Source organism: Dasypus novemcinctus, chromosome 3 (assembly GCF_030445035.2).
Source record: "Dasypus novemcinctus isolate mDasNov1 chromosome 3, mDasNov1.1.hap2, whole genome shotgun sequence".
NCBI classification, from domain to species: Eukaryota; Metazoa; Chordata; class Mammalia; order Cingulata; family Dasypodidae; genus Dasypus; species Dasypus novemcinctus.
Window position 1 is genome coordinate 146,345,256 of NC_080675.1, and position 20,039 is coordinate 146,365,294.

The 20,039-nt window shown below is 40.2% G+C and overlaps 1 protein-coding gene across 2 annotated transcripts in view; it reads left to right on the forward strand.

Annotated features, from left to right (window-relative positions):
- The window catches only part of THSD4 (thrombospondin type 1 domain containing 4), a 634,788-nt gene that overhangs the window by 264,198 nt on the left and 350,551 nt on the right, over positions 1 to 20,039 (forward strand). The gene's annotated exons all lie outside the window — the stretch shown is intronic.

The window sequence follows — 20,039 nt, forward strand, 5'->3', positions numbered from 1 at the left end:
CAGAATGGGAGAAAATATTTACAAATCAAACATCTGTTAAGGGGCTAGTATCCAGAATTCATAAAGAACTCATACAACTCAACAACTAAAAGACAATCTAATTTTAAAATAGAAAAAAGACTTGAATTAGGCAGTCCTCAATTAAAGATCTACCAATGGCCAGTATGCACATGAAAAGATCTCAACCTGCAAATCAAAACTACCTTGAGATACTACTTCATACCCACTAGGATGGCTAGAATTTTTAAAAAAGCAGAAACTAGCAAGTGTTGGCGAAAAAGCAGGAAAATTGGAATCCTCATTCCAACTGGTGGGAATGTAAAATGGTTCACCTACAGTGGGAAAATTTCTTATAGTTAATCCCTCGTAAAGTCAAATGGAGAGTTAACATATGAGCCAGCACTTTTACTTCTAGGTATAGAAGGATTGAAAACAGGTATTCAAACAAATGCTTGTATACCAACGTTCATAGCAGCATTATGCACAACAGCCCAAAGGTAGAAACAACCCAAATGCCCCTCAAGTAATGAATGGATAAACAAAATATGCTATATGCGTACAATGGAATATTATTCAGCCATATAAAGGAATGAAATACTGACACTTGCTACAACATGGATGAACCTGTGAAACCTTATGCTGAGTGGAAAAAGCCAGACACAAAGGGTCACATATTCTGTGATTCCATTTATATGAAATATCCAGAATAGGAAAATCCATAGGGGCAAAGAGCAAATTAGTGATTGCCGGGGAGTCAGAGGAGAGATGATTAAATGGGTGTGGCATATTGTTTAGGGTGATGAAAATGTTTTGGAACTACATAGAGATGGTGGTTACACAACATTGTGAATATCCTAAGTGCCATTAAAATTTTATGTTATATGAATGCTACCTCAATAAAAAAAGAACACAATTAAGTTATGTAGAAAAATATGCCCTTTGGTGATATCCAGTGTACAGTTGTCAGAAATACAAGACACCCAGTAAATATGAATTTCAAGAACAATGAATAATTTTAGTATAGATATTTAATATGTCTAAATATTGCATGAAACATACTAAAAAATTATTTATCCTGCTGAATTTCATGTTTAACTTTGCGTCCTGTGCTGCATTTTACTATCATGAGAACCAGGGACTTAAAGGAGGGCCACCTCTCCAGACTCCATCTTGCTCTCTGCTCTCCAGCCACACTGGACTTCTTTCCACTCTTCCTTGACATCAGTCTTTGCACCAGCTGGTACCCCTGCTTGGGACGTCTTCCTCCTTGGCCTGTCCCTCACTAAGCTAACTACTTCTCAGCCCTCATATCAGTTCAATAGTCACTTCTTCAACAGAGACTTTGCTGATAGCCTAGACTAAATATCATTTCTGTTACCTTCTCCCTGGAAGACTTGGCCTTCACAGCGTTTGACTCAATTTGTAGTTATACAGCTGTGTGTTTAATAGAATTAACTTCTGTCCGTCCAGCATCCCCTCTCCCCTTACATGCACCACTAGATAAGAACCAACTCTCTCTTGCCTTCCATTGAAGGCTCCGGGCTTATAACAGTACCCAGCATCCATTGAATGCTCAATAAATACTTTTTGAACAAATGGCAGATGAAAAGCTTCCCAGAAGCCATAGAGCTGGAGCTTGATCTGAAAGTGGGGTTTATGTAGGCAGGTTGGAATAGCAAGGATATTCTGGATAGGTGCATGAAAGGGACAGAGCCAAAGGGGTAAATGTGCCAGTGGTATGTTTCTAGAATAGTGAGAACATTTATGTAGTTAGAGAATTAGAATGAGACCCAAGTGTAGAGGACAATATCCTTGAAACTCGTCTTAGGAGATGGACGTAGATATTCTGAGGGTATTGGAGAACTCAGGTGGTTTATGAAGAGAGCACGAACAATTCCCTGCTTACTGGGTCCTGGACTGCAGTCAAAAAGTCTAGGTGATGTTAGTTGAGGTTCCTTCATATTGAGGTTCACCCCTGAATTCTGAGGACATGTGATGCCAAAATAGTTCCCTTCCTGAATCCATCAAAACTTTCTTTCTGCTGAAAGCTTTTTTCCCAGGATCTCACCATGACTGTTCTTAAATGTTTAGAAGAGAGAGAGTACATTTGCTGAAACCATGGCTTGGTTTACAGCCATGTGGATCTGCTGTGTTTGCCAAGGTATTCAAGCAGTAAGTTTCCACATTATGAACCACCCCATAATGTGGAACCACTACTGATTGCTTTAGCCTGGTGCCCACAGACTCTGGAAGATACATACACACACATATATACATATACACACATGCATACATATATACGCATGCACATATATGTAGATACACAACACACATAAACACATATGTACGTATATGTCACATACCCACACATATGCAACTCATACATATGTGCGTGCACATGTGCGCGTAAATACATATATAAACACACACATATATACATGTGCATACACATATACACATATTTTGCCAGGATGATTCTAGCAGGAGGTGGGAAGTCAAGCCGTTCTCCCCTAGGTGTCACCTGCAGAGGTATGACCACATTCTCTGGCTTCTGAGACCTTTACTTTATACAGTGACTTTTACCAGAGTTCCCTTCCTGACTTTCTTCTGCAAGCTCTCCTAGCCTCAGGCCTTGACAAGAAAAACCTCAAGCACATAATTTTTCTGGAGGATGTGTATATATTCTATATATTAATATATATATATCCACTCAGATATCTATTTCCCAAAGCCACAAGGAACCGGCTCTGACCTCAAGCTTCCATTCAGAGCTGTCAAGCTGCTTTCCTGACAGTTGGCCAAACTGGCTTTCTACTGACAGAACCCCTTTCAAACTTTTAGTTTTTTATTAAATATAACATTTTAAGATGTAACACTGCATGTCATGCGACCTGAAGAGCTTTGAACAGCAGGGTGTTTTTTCCATAGTGGTATTCTCAGTCAGTTTTTCCAGTTTTAGATTCACTATGATGTGAGAGAAAAAGAGAAAATTTGAGAAAAAGACTGGGTTACTTGGACAACGTTGGCTTAGCCAATTCCCATGAAACTACATGTCTAGGAACCTTCTACAAACAGGAGCCTACTGCTGTTCCATGTTCTGTTCTCTGAGAAAGTACAAAGAATGCAGGCCACATTACTTCACAGGACTTTACACCCGTTTGTTCATTCTTTCTACAAGAACGATGATCGGGCCTAGCTGGGCTTCTCTGTCTAGCTCTGCGGCCTCATCTCGCGTCATCTCCCCTCCCTATCCGCTTCAGCCATGGAGAATACCTCTCGGCCCCTCAGATGGGCAGTGCTTCTCCCACCCCTCAGCCTGTGGGCGTGTGCTTGTCTTCACTGACACCACTCACTGTCACTGGTCTTCTCGACTTCGTCGGAGGTTCCCACTTTTTCCTCTGCCTGGAATGCTCCCCTCTCCTCCCCTCTCCTCCCCTCTCCTCCCCTCTCCTCCCCTCTCCTCCCCTCTTCTTCCCAGGGGAAGCTCCTTATCCTTCACAGTTGTCGTTTCACATTTACCTGCATGACTGTCTACTTAAAACCTGCCTTCTGCCACGAGATTGTAGGATGAGGGTCAAGGACCTGATCTATTTTGTTCATCGTTTCTTCAACACTTAGAATACCTGGAAAAGGTATTCTTATTTACTCTCAATAAATATCTGCTGAGTGAATCAGTTCATAAATGAATAGGTGCCAGTATGCCCTGTGGGGGTGGAGGCATCGTCTTATTAACTTGCTTGTACCTAGATCCTAGACAATGCCTGGCATTTAATAGGTGCTCAGTGTGTTTGCTGAGTGAGTGAGCATTGCTCTATGCAGGACAACATGCCAAACACTGTTCCTGATCTCCAGGAGGTGAGATTCTATTTGGGGAGATAATATAGACTCAGATGAAAGAATTAAGAATACAGAAAGGCACTGAAATAAAATTCTGTTTCTGAGTCAAACCTGGATTTGAATTCTGCTGGCTCTGCTACTTAATATCCGTGTGAGTTACAGCAAGTTACTTAACCTCTCTGAGCCTGAAATTCCTCATCTGTAAAATAGGCTAAAAATATCCATTTCATTGATTTGGAAGGCTACTGTAAAAAAAAAAATGCATACACAGTGTCTAGCACAGTGTCTGGTACATTGCAAGGGCTCTAGACATGTTAGATACCATCATTATTAAATTAGGTGTAGTGGGCAGGGTGGCTGTTTAGGACTGGAGGGCAATGAAGTTGTGCCTCGTATGGAGCCAGGGCAAGCCTTGGCTTTGGGTTGACCTGAAGGAGGAAGATCTGAGCCTAATAAAGTCTGAGCAAAACGGGTGGGGGAAGGGCAGGAGAGCCTGGACTCTCGGAACCCAGCTGGGAGGTCGCACAGCTCTTCTGGCACAGGCTGACGAGGGCCTGGGCTGGGATTTGGCAGAAGGATAAGTGCAAGGGGGAGAATCCAGAAGGAATGGATGGCACGGGTTGGAGGTTGAGCAAATATAGGGGGTGCAAAAGGTTTGCTGCCACTGCCAGAAAATTGGGTTGTGCCCTAGAAATATGCATCAGTGTTTGCAGGGGGTGAACTCCACCCCATTTGAAGCTGACAGCTATGGGGTAGAGCAGGAGGGAACCAAGGGAGAGACTGACACTCGGTTACCATGTCCAGACACCAAGGCAGAGCCGTCCAGGCCTGCACAGTTGTCAAGAAGCTGATGGGAGTCCTCAGGTCAGGGAAACAAGCCCAACTGGAGAAATCCACAAAAGAAATGGAGGCCACATTCTGGGGCCAGATGAGAGAGGCAGGAAATAGGCTTCCTTTAGCCGCTTGCCCTGGGGGAGGCAGAAAGCCCCCAGGTACCCAAGAATCCAAGCAGGATGACCAGGTAACTTGGCTTCCCAATGGGTGACTTCGGGCTGGTGGAGGCGTGCTCCAGTGGTGTCAACAGCTGTAACCCATTTGCAGCACAGTGGTTGGAAACTCTGCTTGGAATAGCTTTGGGTTCCGGCATGGGGTAGAGAGGCTGTTGGTGCGGTATTAAGAGCAAAGGCATTTGAATCACCCAGCTCTGGACTCTCTCCCGCTTATCAACAGTGTGGTGGTGAGCAAGTCTCTAAGCCTACCTGAGCTTCAATTTCCTCATTCTCCATAGGCGCAGATTAGGTGAGTTAATTCATATAAAGCACCTGGCATTATATAGGTACTCAATAAATAGTACATATATAAAAATCAGAAGAGGTAGAAGTAGGTTAGGTATCTGAATCCATATGCAGATGCTAAGGAGAAGGAAGTTCCCTCCCTCTCTCTGCTTTCTGCACGATATGGACCACCCCTGACATCTCAGAAGGGCCCTTCCTCCTTGCAAAGCCTCCCGATGGCTAGAGTCTTGACTGGTTGGCTTGCCTGTATAAAACTAACTTTTTTTTAGCTGGCCAACTAGTAATAAGAGTGAGCTGACCATCGTCTTGGATGTCAGCTTTGGCAGTGCACATCCAGCCTGCCATCCAGTGGTCTGGTGGCTGGGTAAGTCTCCTTTCTCTAAACTGGCTCAACAGCATCATTTAGAGCAGTGGTTCTCAACGTGTGATTCCTGGCCCAGCAGCATCGGCATTACCTTGAAGTTTGCTAGAAATGCAGATTCTTGGGCTTCATGCCACACCTCCTGAATCAGAAAATCTAGGTGTGGGGTACAGCAGTCTGGGTTTTAACAGGACCTCCAGGTAATGCTGATGCACTTTAAATTTTGAAAACCACTGCATTCGATTGTTTAAGTATGAGCCATGTTAAGAGGAATTTATTTAATGTCTGTGGAACATTGAGCCAGTGACTTTTCAGGATTTTAAAAATACATTTTTGTTCATTCTAATCCAGATACCCAAGCCTGGGTATCAGAAGCTGTGTGTTTTTGCATTTAAATTTTAATAATGGAATCCTCCTGAAACAATTTCCTTTTCAGAACAGGAAAAGCTAAGAATCAAAGAGTCTTCCTCTCTTCTCTACTGACTTCTTCAGAAACAGTTTTCTAATTACAGAAAGAAGTCTGGGCTCTTAGAAGCAGCCTCATCATCTTATTTTCCATAACTTTGTCCTGGAAAATGCAATCTAGGAAAAAGCAGTTTAAATAGTAATCATCCGAGTCTAGTTCAGAATTTGGAATTCAAGGGCAATCAGATCCTTTTTCATAAAGAGGAGGAAGAAGGCGTAGATAGTGCCGATGGTGGGAGGTCACGCTTGGGCACTGCCCTTACTCCTACCAGTGCTGGATTATTTACTCCAGCTCAGTGCTGCAAGCTCTGCGTCCATTGCTCTTCTTTCAGCAAACCCTGCATACACACCTAAGACATTAAATCCACTTCTCTATTTAACCCTCGCATACACGCCTAAGACATTAAATCCACGTGTTTCTAATTAATCTACACTTCATCAGCAGCATATGTTGGGTAAGCACCCTGCCACATCCAAGTTTTATGACCTGCTTTTATGAGGCAGCTTTTCTTGAACAGGGATATCGTCTATTCTACCAAAAAAAGTGGAACTTGAGCTTGGTAACTGAGGGCTTCAGTGCTAAACTTGGAGTGAACTTATGAAGTTTGAATGGATCTAGAATGAAGCACAGATGTTACCCTTTCTCTGAGAATAGCTTCACTTATTATTCACGGAATTTCTCCTTTTTTCTTACCTGAAATTTTCTCCCTATTTAAACAAAAGAGGGAGAATGTGCCATTGTGGGGAAAACTTGGTCTTGTTTACTGTTGCTTTTATCCTCTTCCATCCATCTGAGGGTTTGCCTCTTGCTTACTTAGTAAGAACTAATGAAATAGTAGGCAGCAGCAAAGCTCACTAAAAGTGACAACCTCAAAACTGCACCAACATTTGCTTTCCTAGAAAATGCTGCCCTCTCACTTATGCAAGTTCCTGAGAAGACAGTGAGAGGTTTAATAGTTTTGTGTTAATTTTTAGTAGAGATGGGAGAAGGCTACTGCTGATAGTGACTGTGCAGAAGGATTCCACTTCTGAGAGCCAGAATCGTTGGGCTTGTGTTTTTTAATGTTTTCAAATTGATTTCTTAAATTATTGAATCCAAGTTACAGAGTCAGATATTTCTACAAAATTTGCCTCTCTCCCAATATTTCTTACTCCTCAACTATTTTAGCTATTCTTTTGGTATTTATTTTTATATCTCTGAATAAATGTTTATATTGCTACTGCTGGATTTTCAGTTTTGAATATTTTCTGTTCAAGATGAGGATGTAGGGCTGTCTCCTCAACCTCTCTCTCCTTCCACCTCATCACACCTGCGCAATTCCCACTGCACACCCTCTAAAGAGCATTGTATTGTAATTTTGGCTAAACTAACAGTCATTATTTATATTAGGGTGACTATGTCCATGTTTTTCATGCTGAACTATATAGAGTGCCTTACCTCAGATCCACTACATATTCTGTGGTTACTTTTCTTTTTCTGAAATCCATTTGTTTTCTCTGTTGTTAATAAATACCTTTGTGTTTTTAATTTACCTACTTTTCTATGTATTTCACACTAATTCAACCTCAACTCTTCCAAATTGTATAAATCTTCTCTTAATAGTTTGATGTCTCAACATTTTATATCACATAAATATATTAAAATTTATTGGGTGTTCTGTAAATTTCATCCTGAAAAAAATCTCTTCTGGTTTATTCTGACATGCTCTGAACTTCCCTTGTGCACAATTGCCTTTTTGAAATCTCCTGTCACCCTCATCTTGGGTATTCTTGTTGGTTTTCTCTTGGGTTAAATCTTCTTTTCCTATATCCCACACCTTTAACTTTCTGCTGTATTGATTTACTCCTGCATTGTATTAGAGTACCTCTTTTTTTTTTTTTTTTAATTTCTCTCCCCTTTCCCCCCACCCCGCACCCTGGTTGTCTGTTCTCTGTGTCTATTTGCTGTGTCGTCTTCTTTGTCCGCTTCTGTTGTTGTCAATGGCATGGGAATCTGTGTTTCTTTTTGTTGCGTCATCTTATTGTGTCAGCTCTCCGTGTGTGTGGCGCCATTCCTGGGCAGGCTGCACTTCCTTTCGCGCTGGGCGGCTCTCCTTACGGGGCGCACTCCTTGCGGGGCACACTCCCTGCAGGGCGCACTTCTTGCACATGGGGTGCCCCTACGTGGGGGACACGGCACTCCTTGCGCACATCAGCACTGCGCATGGGCCAGCTCCACACGGGTCAAGGAGGCCCAGGATGTGAACCGTAGACCTCCCATGTGGTAGACGGACGTCCTAACCACTGGGCCAAGTCCGCCGTCCTAGAGTACCTCTTTTAATAGCCTCTAGACAAAGGCTGCATGAGAGGTAAAGTGGGTGAGCATTGCATGACTGGAAATGTCTTTATTTTATTCTTAGGATTGATCATTTCACTGGGTATAGAATTGTATTTTGAAAATCATTTTCCCTCAGAAACTCCAGAATTTCTAGAATTGTCTTCTAGTTTTCAAAGTTATTGTTGAGAAATCCAGTACTGTTGTGTTTGTGTCCTCTCTGGAAGCTTGACCTATCTTTTCTTTGTCCCAGGTGTGCCCTTGGTGTGGTTTATTTTTATTCATTCACTGGAAGACACTCCAAGGGGCCCTGTAGTGCTCCTGTAGTTCTCATGGAGTATGCTGAGAATACAAGGCCCTGGCTGCCTTATAACCAGGCCGTTTCTCAGGGTTTTTTGCAGCAAGCAGCCTTGAGGAATGAGACGAGGTCTCCAGCCAGGACAAAGAGCAGGGTTGCTTATTGCTTCCTATAAGAGCAGCGGATTCCTCAAGCTCAGTGCTCCTCAACTGCAATGCAAGCCACTGTGTGTGCAGTGTCCATTTGGAACTGCTCATTGCCCCTGTGGAACTTGGTGGGGAAGGGAAACTGACAGAAACTAACGATGATGCTTATGCTGCTTGCTCTTCCGTGACTAATAATGTTCTTTAACTCTGACTCAGGAGTCCTGTATCCTCTGTCAGTACCCATGAAACAATAGCAGCCTAATTTATTAACTTGTGGGTAGAGAAATACAATCCCATCCCTGACACCATTGTGCCAGGCGCTTGGTGGGCCCCCTCAACCTGGAAATGAAAATTGTCTTAAGTTTTATTTGATGATTTCCTGGAGATCCAAGAGTCCACCTGCTTCTTCTTTTTTAATAACAGCTTTACTGAGATAAAATTCAGGTACCATAAAAGTCACCAAAATATTGTTCAATTAAGTGGGTTTTAATATATTCACAGAGTTGTCCAACAATTCACTATCCAATTTCAGATTATTTTCATCACACCAGGAAGAAACTCTATACCATTGACAGTCGCCCTATATTTTGTCTTCCTTCTGGCTCTCAGCAGCCACTAATCTATCTGTCTCTGTCAATTTGCCTCATCTGGATATTTCATATAAATGGAATTATGCATCATGTGGCCGTGTGACTGGCCTCTTCCATTAAGCATAATGTTTTCAAGGTCCATCCATGTTGTAGCATATATCAGTACTTCATTCCTTTTTATTGCTAAATAATGATCCATTACATGGATATACCACATTTTGTATATCCATTCATCAGTGGAGGTACATGTGGCTTATTTTCACTTTTTGGCTATCATGAATAATCCTGCTGTGGACATACAAGTACAAGTTTTTAGGTGGACATATGCTTTCATTTCTCTTTGGTGTATGCCTTGGAATGGATTTGTTGGGCCATGTGGTAACTCTGTTTAACGTTTTAAGGAACTGCCAAAATGTTTCCAAAAAAGTCTGCTCCAGTTTACAATCCTAGCCACACTGTGTGAGGGTTCCAGTTTCCTCATATATTTGTCAACTCTTGTTTTTTTCTGTCTTTTGATATAGCCATAGTAAGGGTGAAGTGATTCTCATGGTTTTGATTTGTGTATCCCTGATGACTAATGATGTCAAGCATCATTTCATGCACTTTTTGGCCATTTGTGTATCTTCCTTGGAGAAAACTCAAATTGTTTGCCTATTTTTAATTGGTTGGTTGTCTATTATTGCTGAGCTGTAAATGTTCTTTATATATTCTAGATTCAAGTCCCTTATCGGTTATAAGGGATATCTCATTTGTAAAAATTTTCTCCTATTCTGTGAGTTGTCATTTTACTTTCTCATGGAGTCTTATGACGAAGTCCAATTTATCTATTTTTTTTTCACTCTTGTCACTTGTCCTTTTGACATCATATTTAAGAAACCATTGCCTATTCCATGGTCATGAAGATTTGTACCTATGATTTCTTCTAAGAGTTTTATAATTTTAGCTCCTACATTTATTAGGTCTATAATCCATTTTGAGCTAATGTGAGTATATGGTGTGATGTAGACATTTAACTTCGTTCTTTTACATGTAGATATTCAAAGTTGTCCCAGCATCAATTGTTATAAACACTGTTGTGGCAGTTTGAGATTATTTATGAATCCCCAAAAAGAGAGATTATGCTTATAAACTGGCCTTTTACTCTGGGTATGATACCCTTTAAATGTATTAGATTCAGCTGACGTGACTTGATTAAATTACCTAAGATTAGGATTTTGATTCGACCACATCAGTGTAGGGCATGGCTCAGGGTTGAGTCTCTGTGCCCTTGGTGGGTTGATATAAATAGATACTCACTCAAGAAGACACAAAGGAAGAGAGAGAGCTCCATAGACATGGCAGCAGAGAGAATTTTGATCCTGTAGCCTGGAAAGAGAGATGACCCATTTGTCTGATTGTTTGCAGTTTAGCCCAGAAAGAAACAAGTCCTATGCCACCCTGTAGCTGAGAAAGAAGAAGGCTGAACACTCACAGAAATCGCCCACCATTTTGCTTCAACATGTGGAAATGGGCTTTGGTGAGAAAGCAACCTTGAGTTGGACTCTTTAGGGCCTTGGGACTGTACGCTTTTACCCCAAATAAATACCCTATGTAAAAGTCAACAGATTTCTGGTACTTTGCAACAGCACCCCTTTGTCTAACTAATACAACTATTCTTTCCCCATTGAAACTTCATCAGAAGGTCCTATTTAAAATTAACTCATACCAACAGGAATGAATTAGGTTTAGGAGTATGTTTTCTGGGGTACATACAACTTCAAACTACCACACAGGTAAAGCCATCTGAACATTGGTTTTACTTTGTGGAGGATTTTTGAGTATTAATTTAATCTATTGTTGTCAGTCTATTAAGATTTTCTGTTTATTCATGTATCTTTTTGTATCTTTCTATGAATTTATCTGTTTATTCATGTATCTTTTTATGTTTATTCATGTATCTTTCTGTATCTTTTCTGTTTATTCTTGTGTTTTCTGTTTATTCATGTATTTTCTGTTTATTCATGTATCTTTTTGTATCTTTCTATGAATTTATCCATTTCATCTAGGTTAGCAATTGCTAGCATGCAGTTTTTCATAGTAATCCCCGATAATTCTTTTTATTCCTGTAAGGTCAGTAGTAATGGCCCTTATTAATTTCTTTCTTTTTTTTTTTTTTTTTTACGAGATACTGGGGTTTGAACCCAGGACCTCATTCATGAGAAGCAAGTGCTCAACAACTGAGCCAAATTCACTCCCCAGTGAAAGTTGTTTTTGTTTGTTTGTTTGTTTTTAGGAGGTACTGAGATCAAACCCAGGACCTTGTACATGGGAAGCAGGCACTCAACCTCTTGAGCTACATCTGTTCCCCTTTTCTGATTTTAGTGTTTTGATTCTTCTCTCTTTTATTCTCTGTCAGTGTGTCTGTCTAAAGCTTTGTAAATTTTGTTGATCTTTACAAATAAACATTGATTTTCTCTATTCCACATTTTATTTATTTCTAGTCTTATTTCCTTCCTTCTGCTAGCTTTGGATTTAGTTTGTTCTTTTTATATTGTCTTAATGTGGGAGATTAGATTATTGATTCAAGATCTTCTTTATAAACATAGGTGTTTACAGCTATAAATATCTTTCCAAGTACTGCTATAGATGCACCCCATGAGTTTTGGTATGCTGTTTTTTAAATTCTTTTCATTCCAAAGTATTTTCCAATTTTCCTTGTGGTTTCTTTTTTTGGTCCACATGATTGTTTAGGACTGTGTTGTTGAAATTCCATGTATTTGTGAACTTTCCCAAGTTCCATCTGCCATTGATTTCTAATCTTGTTCTTTTGTCATTAGAGAAAATATTTTGTATGATTTAAGTCCTTTTAAATTTGATGCTTTTTTACAGCTTTATATATGGTCTGTCCTGGAGAATGTTCCATGTGAATTTAAGAAAAATGTGTACTCTGTTTTTGATGGGTAGAGTGTCCTGTAGATGTCTGTTAGATCTACTTAGTTTAAATGTTGTACAAGTCTTCCTTGTTGATCTTTCTGTCTAGTTTTTATATCCGTTTTTGAAAGTGAGGTATTGAGGTCTCCAACTATTGTTGAATTGTCTGCTTTTCAGTCCATCAGTTTTTGCTTCCTGTATTTTGGGACTGTATTGTTAAGTGCATATATGTTTATAATTGTTATGTCTTCCAGATGGATTGACCCTTTTATTATTATAAGATGTCCTGCTTCATCTCTTATAACCATTTTTCATTAAAATTCATTTTGTCTGATTTTTATAGCCACTCCAGTTGTCTTTTGATACAATTTGCATGGATTATCTTTTTCCATCCTTCCACTGTCTACCCATCTGTATCTTTAGATCCAAATCCCTTTGGTAGCATATAGTTGTTTCATGTTTTGTTTTGTTTTTAACCCATTCTGCCAATCTCTGTCTTTTGATTTTGGTGTTTACAGTTAATGTAGTTACTGATAAGGTAAGATTTAGGTTTGCCATTCTGCTATTTGTTTTATATCTTTCTTTTATGTCTTTTTTTGTTCTGTTATTCTACCATTATTGTCTTCCTTTGTGCAAAATATTTTCTAGTGTATCTTTTAATCCCCTTGTCTTTTATATATATATATATATATATTTTTTTTTTTCTTTAGTGTTTGCCCTGGGAATTTCAATTAGCATCTTGACTTATAGCTTTATAGTTCAGATTAGTACCACCTCAGTTTCAGCAGTATACCTTTCTTTATAGCACCATTCCTTCTTCCTCCTTTGTGCTATTGTTGTCATACAACTTACATTCTTTCTACATTAGAATCTCATCAACACTTTTATAATTATTTCTTTCTGCAATTGTATGTTAAAATAGGTGGTAGAATAAAGACCTCACCAAAAAAAAAATACATTTATATCTATTTACCTGGGTAGTTGCCTTTACCAGCACTCTTGATTTCTTCATGCGAGATTCAAGTTACAGACCAGTGTCCTTTTATTCCTGAATGAAGGACCCTCTTTAGTATATCTCATAGGCCAAATCCACCAGTAACAAATTCTCTGAAAATGTCTTAATTTCACCTTCATTTTTTATAAAAGATTTATTTATTTATTTCCCCCCTTCCCCTCCTCCCACCCTGCTGTCTGTGTTGTCTTCTCTTCTCATTTTCTCTCCTCTAGGATTCACTGGGATTCAATCCTGGAGACCTCTGATGTGGAGAGAGGTTTCTTGTCAATTGTGCCATCTTAGTTCCTGGTTTCTGCTGTGCTTCACCTTGACTCTCCCCTTGTCTCTCTTTTGATGTGTCTTCATCTTGCTGCATGACTCACTTGTGCAGATACTGCGCAAGTGCGCAGACACTCATGTGGTACTGGCTCATCATGCAGGCACTCACATGGGCACTGGCTTGCTGTGTGGGCATGCTTTCTCTTTTTTTTCACCAGGAGGCCCCAGGGATCAAACCCAGGTCCTCCCATATGGCAGGCAGAAGCTCTATCACTTGAGCCATGTCTGCTTCCCTCTCCTTCATTTTGGAAGGATATTTTCTCTGGAAATAGAATGTTTCATTGATATTCCTTTTCTTTCAGCACGTGACTATTTCATCCACTGCCTTGTGGCCTCCGTGATGAGAAATCAACTATTAATATTATTGAGAATCACTTGTATGTGATGATACACTTCTCTTTTGTTGTTTTTAATATTCTCTCTTTCTTTTGATTTTTAACAGTTTGATTATGATATGTCTAAGTTGGATCTTTTTTAATTTATCCTACTTGAAATTTGTTAAATTTCCTGAATGTATAGTTCAATTTTTTTCCATGATATTTGAGTGCTTTTGACCATTTTTTTCTTCATATATTCTTTCTTTCCCTTTCTATCTTTCTTCTCTTTCTGGGCCTCCCATTATGCATTTGTTGGTACACTTAATGGTGTCCCATGAGTCTCTGAAACTCTCTTCACTTTTGTTCATTATTTTTTCTTTCTGTTCCCCAGACTGATAATCTGAATCTTCAAATTTGCTGATTTTCTTCTGCCAGCTCAAATCTGCTTTTGAGTCCTTCTAGTGAATTTTTTTATTTTGTCCTTTGTAGTTTTAAACTCCTGAATTGCCATATGGTTCTTTTTTATAATGTCTATTTCTTTATTGATAGTCTCTTTTTGGAGAAGCATTATTCTCATTCTTATCTTTACTTCTTTAGATATAGTTCTTTGAATGTATTTGTAATAATAGCTCATTGAAAGTCTTTCCAATGTATGGGCTTCCTCCAGGACAGTTTCTATTGACTGCTTTTTTATCTGGGTATGCACCACATTTTCCCAATTCTTTATATGTCATGAAATTTTAGTAGAAAAGTAGACAGAAGTCAGATTCCTACCAGTCCTCCAAACAAGGGTTTGTTGTTGCTGCTTACTTGTGTAGTGACTTTCCAGAACTAAGCATGTATAGTCTGTGTTTTATGTTGTGTATGGCCACCAGGATTTCCGCTTAGACAGTAAGGTGGTCAACTATTGATGGCGCAGAGATTTCTTTAAATGATTTGCATTAATAAGTCTCCCAGCTGACACACTGTGTGCATGTTGGAGCATGATTTCCATGTTCTGGCAGGCAGTTTACAAATACTGCGTCAGTCTTTACTTCCTATTTGTGGAGAACCTCAAGGTCAGCCAGAGGGGAGAGATTAGGGCTTTCTTAGGTGGTTCAAGGGCCTCTGCACAGACCTTCCTGCACATGAACTTTCTAGATCCCTTGGAATATGTCAGAAATTTTGAAAGCTCCTGATAGATATTCTCCAGCTTTTCCTTTTCACATATTTTGGGTCAACTTCTTGTTTACCTTGTTACTGCTGCCAGAGGCAACTGTAATGTTAAACAATTACCCTGGCTTATTTTTTTGACAAACGCCCCAGGAAAAAGACTGTTTATGCTGAGTGAGTTTTGAGTCAGGTCAAATAAAGATAAACCCTGTGAGTGGGAGTTTCCTGAGAACTGTCAGGTAGGTAAAATAGTGACGGTTCTCTACAAACGGGGCTTTTGAGGGGCTCCAAACCTGTTCTGCCCCCTCCGGTGGCTCCTAGGCCCTAGTCTCCCCGGCTGCCGTACTTGCCAGGCTGTTGGTTTCAAGTCTACCGCAGCACTGGGGGATGGGAACAGGAATAGATCCTCAGAGCTCCTTACCCCACCAATCCAGAACATGAAACTTCTTTAACACTCTAACAATCAATTTTATGTTCATAGGTTGCTTTCTATCTTATTTCCCAAGTTATTTTTTGGATATCATGCAATAATAGGTAGTTTCATTGCTTCTATTTCTGTGTAGGATCCGTTTTCTTGGGTCTGCTAAGTCATCACCACTGGTCCTTCCACTTTCCAGCCTCTGAAATTTTGTGACTGTTTACTCCTTTCTTACCATCTTTGTCCTTTCGGGTTTTTGCACTCACAAAAAAACACAACAACAACAAACAAAAAACCCACCTCTTTACTATTACATCAGTAGGTTTTCCAAGGGAACAGAGCTCAGTGAGTGATTTAAATCTGCCATCTTCATCTGAATTTGAGGGTAAACCCTTTAGCCATTACTGTTTTATTCTGTGTATCCTAAATTTTCTTGTGTATTCATCGGCATTTTTTCATGATCAGAGGGCTTTTCTAATATCAGAGCTCCAGATACATGACATTATCCTAAATTCAACTAAGCACCACAGTGCTTATTTTTGGGGGTTATGTTATCTTTTTAATTTAGCGGTAGGATTTGAACACCTTTGACTGATTCGAGATAAGAAGCATGAGCTGCCAAGTCTGTTCACTGCTTGATTTTCCTTACAGCACTGGTTCTTAAACTTGAGCTTGCACCAGAATCATTTGGAGGACTTGTTATAATACAGGTTGCTGTGTCTCATCCCCAGACTCTCTTAATCGGTAGGACTGTGGTAAGGCCTAAGAAAATGCATTTTCAGTAAGTTCCCAGGTGAAGTGGCGCTGCTGGTCTGGGATCCACGCTGACTCCCACTGCCTTAGCACATGGAGGGTAGAGGTGTTGCCTTTTGTGAAGGCAGATGAGAACAGAGAGGGAGAAAAATAAAAGGCTTTTACGTTGTTTCCCCAGTTAGTGACTAATCGTATATCTCCCTCTTCCTCTGTACTGACAAAAACATTAAGTTCTGCTTAGCAAAGAGACTCCTGGCATCATAACTGTTGTTTTTTTTTTTTAATGATAATCTCTCTCTCTCTCTTTTTTTTTAAATTTATCTCCCCTTGCCCCCCCAACCCCTCGCCCGGGTTGTCTGTTCTATGTGTCTATTTTGCTGCGTCGTCTTCTTTGTCTGGTTCTGTTGTTGTGTCAGTGGCACGGGAATCTGTTTCTTTTTGTTGCCTCATTTTGTGTGTCAGCTCTCCGTGTGTGCGGCACCATTCCTGGGCAGGCTGCACTTTCTTTCACACTGGGCGACTCTCCTTACGGGGCGCACTCCTTGCACTTGGGGCTCCCCTATGCGGGGGACACCCCTGTGTGGCAGGGCACTCCTTGCTCACATCAGCACTGCACGTGGGCCAGCTCCACGTGGGTCATGTGGTAGACAGATGGCCTAACCACTGGGCCAAGTCTGCTTCCTGATAACTATTATTTTAATTGGGGTGGGGGGGAAGGGAGGAAATGACCGTCTATGAAAAATCCTAATCTGAAGTTCTTCAAATATATTCTTATGTAGAATTTTAAAGGGTTTGAGGAATATATGCAGAGTCTGGAGAAGTGCCTATATACTTTTTTTTTTTTAAGATTTATTTTATTAATTTCTCTCCACTTCCCCCTGTTGTCTGCTCTCTGTTCATTCCCTGTGTGTTCTTCTGCATCCACTTGCACTATCCAGTGGCACTGGGAATCTGCGTCTCTTTTTTTTGTTACATCATCTTGCTGCATCAGCTCTCCGTGTGTGCAGCGCCACTCCTGGGTGGACTGCGCTTTTTTCCCCCCCGCAGGGTGGCTCTCCTTCACTGCACATGGGCCAGCTCACCACATGGGTCAGGAGGCCCTGGGGATCGAACCCTGGACCCTGCCTATGGTAGATGGACGCTCTATCAGTTGAGCCATATCTTCTTCCCCCTATGTACTTTTACAAGAAGCGCTAGGCTGAGTATTGCAAGGGCAGTAGGATTCGAGGAAATTTCTGGCCTCAGGTTTCAGTGTCTCTCCTCTGATTCCCCCTTTTTCTCGTTGCAAATCCGAGAAGGCAGGAATGTGTCTAAACCACATCAGCAGAAGGCCACACCCGGGGTTGGTTTAGGTTGCTGGTGGGAGGTGCCCAGACTTGAGGCCATTCCTCTGGGTTATTTACATGTCACAGTTGGGAGATTCTGCCATAATTGTATCATATTTAGCCATATTTATTTGTTCTTAGAATGTGCTAATGCAGTTATGGTTGCAAACATTGAGAAGGAAATGACTGCGTCCCAATGGACAGAGGTAATTGGGAGGAACCCAAGAGAAGTGAGAACCTAAATCCTCTGCCCCTGGTGAGGCTGCCTTCCACAGAATCTTTTATTTATTAAAATGCAGTGCACCTGGGTAATTACTAGTTTCGCCTCACAAAGTCTGGACCTGGGAAGAGAGGGATCCTGGTCTTGATAGATGAAGTAAGAAAGCAACTTGTAGAGAAGAGTTTTGTCTCTAACTTGTCACTTCCATTCTTAGGTATTTTTAATCTGTATATAATGGTTTGGTTTTAGATCATTCCCCAAAATGCTTCCATCTTTGGTATTCTTTGATTTTTCCAAGATCACATCATTTCTTTTGGTCATCTGGGATAAGAAACCCGGTCTCTTCTAAGAGAGAGTTGCGAGTACATAGACAGGTCTATCTTCCCTGAGCCTTGTGGTCCCAGAGGCTCCATGTTATTTCCTGTTAACATTTTCTATGGCTTTGGAATAGAAGGAAGTTCATTGCCATGATGTCAGGCAGAAACACTGGAGAAAATATGTGTTGTGAGAAAAAAGTCAGTATTCCCCAATCTGGTAATCAAATTTTCATACAAAGACACGACCCTGAAACATGCTTTCTATGGCTAAGCATAGCATTAGTCTTGTCTCCAAAAACAGATTTTTAAAAATCAGAGTGTATTTAGCTTGTCTGTCGCCTCTGGATTTGAAAATATATCTTGCCTAAAATTTTTCTTATTCTATTTTGGAGGCAACTAAATTGCTTGCAAGATGTTTGTGTAACAATTATTAATTTAGCATTTATTGAGCATTTTCTATGTGCCAGGCTATGTGTGAATTAATGAAAATAGAAAAAAGACTCTGAGGTATGGGAATACATCAGGGGAGGGAGGCAGAAAAAATAGTATTCATTTTTTCCGTTTATTACTTTATTCCTTTATTACTCAGGATTTGTTGAGTATTTACTATGTACTAAACTCTGTATCATTTGCTGAGGATACAGAAATGACTAAAACAGACATGTTCCTGTGGTCCCTAGAGGACCACACTTCAATAAAGCACAGCTAACCCTATAATAGAGGAAACCAAGTCACCCTGCAGTGGACTGGACGTATAAGTAGCATCCAGTTCCATGGAGGGCTTCTTAGAGGTGGTGACCTAAGAACTGAAACTTAAAGAGTCAAAACAGGTGCTAGCCAAGTGAGAAAAAGCAGAAGGAACAGTTCAACAATGGTTGGAGATAGTAAGTACTTAGTTGGATATAGAATATGGATTTAAGGAAGAACAGTAGGAAATTAGACTGTCAAGGTAGGCAAGGTTCATCAGCTATTGAAAGATGCTTTATACCTTGATTGGGACTTTGAACTTGGAACTTCAACCAGAGTTGCTGGAGAAACCGCTTGATATCACATAATGAAGGAATTATTACAGGAAACTGCAGCCATTTAAAACAGCTTAAAAACGATATAACTGCATAGATTTTAAGTTTTAAAAAAAAGCAGAACATGAAGGTTGTGTGCTTACTGTGATTGCTGATATATAAAATATAATTATGACCTTGGCAAAGCATGGAAGGGTGTCTGAAAGTGGAATCAGTTATTTGGATAGTGAAAGATTTAAAGAATTCCTTTATGGTAGTCATTCAGCATCAAATACGTACTATATGCTGGATGACCAAAGTACACACTCCTTATTATATGATCTCACTTATATGAAATACCTAGAAGAAGCAAATTTCTAGAGACAATAGAAGATTATTGGTTACCAGGGACCAGGGGTAGAGAGGGGAGGGGAAGTTATTACCTAATGGGTGCAGAGTTTTTTGAGATGAAAAAGTTGGGGTAAAATGAATATTGGTGTGGGTACACGATATTGTGAAAGTAATTAATACTACTGAATTGTAAACTTGAAAGTGGTTCCAATGGGAAATTTTGAGTTGTACATATGTTACTACAGTAAAACATGTTTGAAAGATACAATCTTTTTCCTCTCCCATTAGGTATGGGAGATCTAATAATGTTCCTGCAATTGAAAAAAATTTGTGCTCATCATGAGATGTCCAGAATAGGCAAAACCATAGAGACAGAAGATGGAGGTTGGCAGGGGCTGCAGGGAGGGGGGAATTAGGAGTGACTGCTAATAGGTGTAGGCTTTCTTTTAAGGGTGATGGAAATATTCTGGAGTTGGTGGTGATGCTTGCATCACATTGTTAATATACTAAAAACCACTGAATTGTATACTTTAAAATGGTTTATTTTATGTTACATATTTTATCTCAGACAAAAGTCTGCCGATGATTCTGTGGTGTAAAATGATATTTCTATATCTCATCTTTTTTTTTTTCCTC